Consider the following 7230-nt stretch of genomic DNA (forward strand, 5'->3'; position numbering starts at 1 on the left):
CAGCCTCCCGGGGGTCCCGGGTTGGATCGCGACCCAGGGGGGCGTGGCCGGGCCCGGCCAGCAGCCTCCCGGGGGTCCCGGGCTGGATCCCGACCGGGGGGCGTGGCTGGGCACAGCCAGGCGCCTCCCGGGGGTCCCGGGACCCATCGTGACCCGGGGGGGTGTGGCCGGGAACAGCCAGCAGCCTCCCGGGGGTCCCGGGCTGGATCGTGACCCGGGGGGGCGTGGCCGGGCACAGCCAGAAGCCTCCCGGGGGTCCCGGGGCAGATCGCGACCCCGGGTGGTGTGGCTGGGCCCAGCCAGCTGCTCCTGGGGCGGGGTCCCCAGCGATCGCCACCCTCGCCTAAATGGCTGGTGCTGAGAGGGATCAATGGGGCCAGTGGAAGGAGCAGGTGGTAGTTGACCACCGAGGCCATCTGCAGCAGCCGGATGCAGAGCTGGGGTCCACGTTCTCCAGGTTGGCCTCCGTGGGGCCCGTGTCGCACCCATAGTAGCCGAGTGGGCATGCTGGCATAGTAGCCCCAGCATGAGGCCAGCTTCCCAAGCCAGGCTGCGGAGGGAAGGAGGGCCTCTGGGCTGGGAGCACTCCCCCACCCCAGTGGACAGGGCACAGAGAGCAAGCAGCAGAGAGCTACTAGAGGTGGTGGGTGTGGTGGCCTGGCTTCCAAGAGGCTGGCTTCAGCTGCTGTGGCCTGCGCTGAGGTGGCTGGTGGTGGGGGCAACTGCGTGGGCATATCCGAGGCTGGGGCACTGGGAGACGTGGGACTGCAGCCCAGAAAGTGAGGCTCCGGAGGACCTGGTCACTGACCCCGGGCATTAAAGCCGCCTCCTACAAGATGTATCCTAGCCTAGGTGTGTGGGAAGCAGGTTCAGGAACCTCTCCCTTTGCGGCGCCAGAGCCCAGGCCTGCCAGCACCCCAGAGGAGACCCCCACCAGGATCGGGGGCGTGACCAGTCTCTAAACCAGGGTGGCCATTAGCCCAGGCCTGCCAGCACCCCAGAGGAGACCCCCACCAGGATCGGGGGCGTGACCAGCCTCTAAACCGCCCGCAGCCCTAGCCCAGGCCTGCCAGCACCCCAGAGGAGACCCCTGCCAGGATTGGGGTCATGGCCAGCCTTCAAACTGTGGCGGCCCCTAGCCCAAGGAGGCCTCCTGGCCGAGGACGCCTGAGTCTGTTCTTGACCTAGGGCCGGGCTCTCCCCGCAAGGGACTCAGAAGCCACCAGAGTCTAACTGCCAGTCTCTGGGAGTGCATCCACTGTCCACCAAAAAGTAGGGCCATCAAACCATTCAGTCTCAGTGCAGGCACAGGTCCGTGGCTGACGGGGTGGAGGCCAGACCAAAACAAAACAGCAGAAACACCCTGCCCACCTGGGCGGGTACTGCTGTAGTCCACGTGGCCTGGGGAGTGTAGAAAGCGCTACCTTCTCCCAGGTCCTGTGCTGGCACCTCCGCCTCGCTCACCCTCAAGCCCCCCTGAGTCCTGACAGCAAAGTGTGTGGGGCATTCTGCAGGAGTTGTGCCGTTCTGGGTGCTTTTGCCCAAAGACACACTTTGGGATGAATTCAGAGCCACATCTCATTTCCCATGAGACTGGAAGAACCATGTAAAAGGATTTTGACAAAAGCTTTCCACATCTCTGTTTATTCTTTTGAATCCATAAAACGACCTTAAAAAAAGCATCCGGGCCACCTAAGAAAGAATGCACTTTCTGGCCAGAGCACGCAGGATTCTTTTGCCCAACAGGTTAAAGGGAGCAGAGCTGGCACAGTGGGAATGGCCCTGGTGCCCTATGAGGAGACCGGGGGAATGGGGTTGCCGAAATTCCATAAGCCTCTTGCCACCTTCTCCTTTGCAAACCACACCATCCAGATCCACCAGGACTGGAGGCAACTGGGAATCACAGCCGTGATTTGGGACATGGTGAGCAAATCTTGAGGGGCCTCTGAAAACATCTGCAATTGATTATAAGACTGGTCTTTATTTAAAAAGAAATAAAAGAACAGCTTTGTTGAGATATAACCCATATACTGTACATGTCACCTAAAGTGTACAATGAACTGTTTTTTTAAAGTAAATTCAGAGTGGTACAACCATCACCATGCTCAATTTTTAAATATCTTCATGACCCATCCCCTCCAAAAAAAACTTCTACCCATTGGAATCACTTTCCTGATCATCTTCCCCAAAACAGATTGCACTTTAAAGGTGGGTAAAGGAAAGTTGAGGGAAGTTAAAACACTGCACAAAGGATATTGTAAGATGACAAAGCCCAAAGTGAAGATCATGTATTTTCTTTAAAAATATATATATATTTAAAATTTCAGAAAGGGAGAGGGAGAGAGAGATAGAAACATCAATGATAAGAATCACTGATCAGCCGAAACCGGTTTGGCTCAGTGGATAGAGCGTCGGTCTGCGGACTGGAAGGTCCCAGGTTCGATTCCGGTTAAGGGCATGTACATTGGTTGCTGGCACATATCCCGGTGGGGGGTGCGCAGGAAGCAGCTGGTCGATGTTTCTCTCTCATCAATGTTTCTAGCTCTCTATCCCTCTCCCTTCCTCTCTGTGAAAAATCAATAAAAAAAAAAAAAAAAAAAAGAATCACTGATCAGCTGCCGCCCACAGGCCCCCTACTGGGGATTGAGCCCGAAACCCAGGCATGTGTGCCCCTGATCAGAATCAAACCTGGACTCTTCAGTCCACAGGCCGATGCTCTCTCCATTAAGCCAAACTGACCAGGGCCATGTGTTTTCTTCAAGTTCTGCGTGGTTGTAATGGTCCCCAAATCTATACTAATAAAAGGGTAATATGCTAATTAGAGTGGTTGTCTTCTGGACATCTTTCCAGACAAAGCCGCAGTGGCTACAAAGGCCAAGGCTCAGGCAGCCATAACCAGCTGCAGTGGCAGCAGCATTGGGGTTATGAGGGTGGTGCCTCCAGAGGGAGGCCAGACTGGGGGCCAAGGCACAGGCAGTTTGGGGTGATCAGGCTGATAGGGGAGGGCAAGGTAGGGGCAATCAGGCTGGCAGGAGATCAAGGTAGGGGCGAGCAGGCAGGTAGGCAGTGGGGTTAGGGACAATCAGGCAGGCAGGCAGGTGAGTGGTTAGGAGCCAGCAGTTCCGGATTGTGAGAGGGATGTCCGACTGCTGGAAGTTGGACATCCCCTGCGGGGTCCCAGATTGAAGAGGGTGCAGATTGGGCTGAGGGGCACACACCCCCACTCCCCCAGTGCACGAATTTCGTGCACCGGGCCTCTAGTCAGTTTATAATGTTCTTTATTATCCATAAATGAGTGAGATCATGTGGTATTTTTCTTTCATTGACTAAGAAATGCCAGACTTTTAGTTCTTCTGGGTAAATGGTGCATGGTTGTGGATCACTCATCTGGAATATTTGCTTCACATAACCATTGAAACTCTTTCATACTCATTCATTTTTGAAACCTTTCCTTTCATACTCATTCATTTTTGAGTTCTATTTGGAAGCTATAGCATGGCAGGCATCACGGATGGTATTGGTGTCAGCGACTTCAACAGATAAGGCAGGCCGGCCGGCACCTCTGGCAGCAAAGATCGGACAGTTAATACACTGGCTGTCTAAGATGGGATAGTTGGTCTGGGGGGTGTGAAGGTAGAGGACACGCTGGGATTTCCTGTTTTCATAACAAGAGGAGACAAGTTTGTTCTTTGTTCAGAAAATAAATTATTTTATTTCTCAAGGTTACTCACTGCAAACTCAACTTTGAGAAGTGATTGAAGAAAAGAAAATTCTAGCCATTGCAATCTTGGCACACTTAGCAAGACTATGCAGGGCAGAGACTTGTGTAGGCAAGTGAAGCACCCAGGATGCACAATTTAAGGAGGCATTTACTCTCAGTGTCATGCAAAACAGGGCAGCATTTTTGTAAACCTGAGTTAATGCCTCCCTAAGGTTTTTTTAAATCTTCACCTGAGGATATTTTTTCCACTGACTTTTAGAGAGAGTTGGAGGGAGGGAGGAGGGGCAGAGAGAGTGGGAGAGAGAATGAAAGAGGGAGAGAGAGAAAGACAATCAATGTGAGAGAGTGAGAGAGACACATTGATTGGTTGCCTTCAGCATGTGCCCTGACTAGGGCAGGGATGAACCTGAAACCGAGGTACACGCCCTTTACCAGGGAATCAAATCCACAACCTTTGGGTCTGTGGGTTGATGCTCTTGTAATGCCCAGTGTTCAGAATCCCCAAAAACCCCCCAGGAAGGAGCCAAGACCCGCTGTAACTGCAAGAGAACCTTTATTCGTGCTAGCACGAGCTCTCATCTCCAGCGCTCACCGGGGACCAAGAGAAATTCTCTCGCCAACACAAAGGCTTTAAGGGGGTCTCAAGCAGTGGGCAGGGAGAGTGTTTATGATTGGTCAGGGGTAGGGTGAGGGGTCCAGTTACACAAAGGCACACTGGGCAGCTTGCTTAAGGTGGACTGAGTCCACCTCTCTACATTCCTATTGGCAGGTTCATGCAATTGTTACATTCTCGCAGTTTTCCAAGAAAAAGGAGTTATATACATAGTCACACAGGGTGGAGGGCACAGTACATCTTGTGCTGTCCTGCTCTGCCCCTTCACTCTAACCACTGAGTGAGCAATCAGCCAAGGCTGCATCTATAAATGTGTCTTAGGCATCTACCTTACTTCACCCCAGTCCTGATATGAGGGCCTGGACACTCAAGACCCATGACAGCCTGCCTCTCACAGCCCAGGGCTCTAAGGGCAGGATGACATTTAATAGTGTCATAGAAGTCAAAGAAAAATATTCTTCTGTAAAGAATATTTAACATGGTTGTAGATCACTCATCTGGAATATTTGCTTCACATAACCATTGAAGAGTGCCTTTCCTTTCATACTCATTCATTTTTGAGTTCTATTTGGAAGCTATAGCATGGCAGGCATCACGGATGGTATTGGTGTCAGCGACTTCAACAGATAAGGCAGGCCGGCCGGCACCTCTGGCAGCAAAGATCGGACAGTTGATACACTGGCTGTCTAAGATGGGATAGTTGGTCTGGGGGGTGCGATGGTAGAGGACACGCTGGGATTTCCTGTTTTCATAACAAGAGGAGACAAGTTTGTTCTTTGTTCAGAAAAGAAATTATTTTATTTCTCAAGGTTAAAAGAAATTATTTTATTTCCCAATCATAACAGACATTCACCCAGCTATAATGATGTAACTAGGATCAGACATGCCCTCCTGGAATAAACAATAATAAAATCATTCAAAATATATTTAAGGAACTGTGTCAGACATTAAATAATCACCAGCACAGGTATGTGACCCTGCAGCAAAGAGAGAGAATACAATTTTTCCAACCTACTGTGTTGAGACTATTTCTGGCCTGTAGAGCAGAGAGGAGCATGCCATGGGCAGAGCTGCCTTAATAAGATGAAGAGACAGAGAGGGGGTGAGGTGGTTAGAATTTTTTGGAGCAGAATACCAGAGAAAAAGAAGCTAGGCAGAGAGAGAGAGAGAGAGAGAGAGAGAGAGAGAGAGAGAGAGAGAGAGAGAGAGATCCAGACTCTACATAGGGATTCTCTTGAACTGGGTGCTGAATACTGTGCTGTATGTGAGGTGAGGCAACGTACTGATGGGATCTATAAGCTGGACAATCCTCACAGCTCACACAGAACTGAAACACATTAGAGTTCCAGCTAGTCAGAGTGCAGAAACCTTGCTTTTTAGTAGAGAGCCCAGAATGATTATGACAGGAATAGGACTAAACTAGCATTAACAGTAAAGTCTACTCTAGACTTTCTCTATATCCAGAGGAAATAGCCTTGAAAAATAACAGAAAGTGGAAAAAAAAAAAAAGGTTTCTTTGACAAACAAAAGCCAAGAGAGTTTGTTACCAGCATAGTCACAAAACAAGGAAGAGTTCAAGTTTTTTTCAGGGAGAAGGCCAATGATACCAGATGGAAATGTGGATCTACCAGGGTGGGGAACCTCTGAGCATATTGTAAACCTCAGAGCAATCACTAAATAAATGAAAGAAAAAGCTATAATCAATCTGGTTCCCAGGATATTGGGGCAGGTGACCCCTCCCCCAAACTAGTGACTGAGGGCTCCTTGAAACTGTTCAAACCCATAAGCTCCTCTCAGGAAAAATGGCCATTTCGGTTTGGGGTCCTATGACCAAATGCTCTTGGCTGCTATTCTGCCAAGTCTCCTCACAATGTTTCCTACCCCAGCCTCACCCCAGGCACCTCAAGCCTGTATCTCCCCTCCTGCACCAAAGCCTCAGGTGAGTAATTGCAAATAAAACTCCTGTGTTTAAAGATTTTAAAAAAACTAACTGCCGCTTTCTCTTTCACTGCTGGATGCTACTCGGGCTGTGGGTCTCTGCTCTAGTGCTTGGGAGCTGTGGAGCCCAGCCTGGGTTCAGGACATCTATCTTCTGAGGCAGTGGTAGGCAAACTCATTAGTCAACAGAGCCAAATATCAACAGTACAACGATTGAAATTTCTTTTGAGAACCAATTTTTTAAAACTTAAACTTCTTCTAACGCCACTTCTTCAAAATAGACTCGGCCAGGCCATGGTATTTTGTGGAAGAGCCACACTCAAGGGGCCAAAGAGCCGCATGTGGCTCTGGAGCCACAGTTTGCCAACCACAGATCTGAGGGAACAGACTTTCCCATAGTGGGGAGTTACCGCCTCCCTCTTGGCCTGCCAGCCTGCTGGGTCAGCTCCTCTCATGACCTCGCCCTTCCTACTAGTCTCCAGGTGTTTTCTGTCCTTTCTTGATATAAGTACCCTCCTCAGCTGGACCTCAGTTGGTAATTCCAAGCGAATGTTCTCCAATTTAGTTGTATTTCTAGACTGGCCCTGGGGCGAGGTGAACAATAGGTCTGCCTATTTGGCTCCCATTTTCTTCAATAAATCCAAGTCTGTTTTTGTTTTGTTTGTTCATTTAGATTCCACATATAAAAGAAATCATATTGGATTTGTCTTTCTGTGTCTGACTTATTTCACTTAGCATAGTACCCTTCTACAGAGAAATTTATAGTATCAAAATGTTTAAATGCTTATATTAGGAAAGGAAAAAGTAAAAAAAAAAACCACTTGTGAAGCTTCTACCTCAAGAAACTAGCAAAAGAAGAGCAAATTAAACACAAAGAAGTAAAGATACAATTAAATTAAAAACAAAAGTCAGGAAAGATTATTAGCAAAAAAATAAAAATTCAATAAAATAAAAAGAT

This window comes from Eptesicus fuscus, chromosome 13 (assembly GCF_027574615.1).
Source record: "Eptesicus fuscus isolate TK198812 chromosome 13, DD_ASM_mEF_20220401, whole genome shotgun sequence".
Classification (NCBI taxonomy): Eukaryota; Metazoa; Chordata; class Mammalia; order Chiroptera; family Vespertilionidae; genus Eptesicus; species Eptesicus fuscus.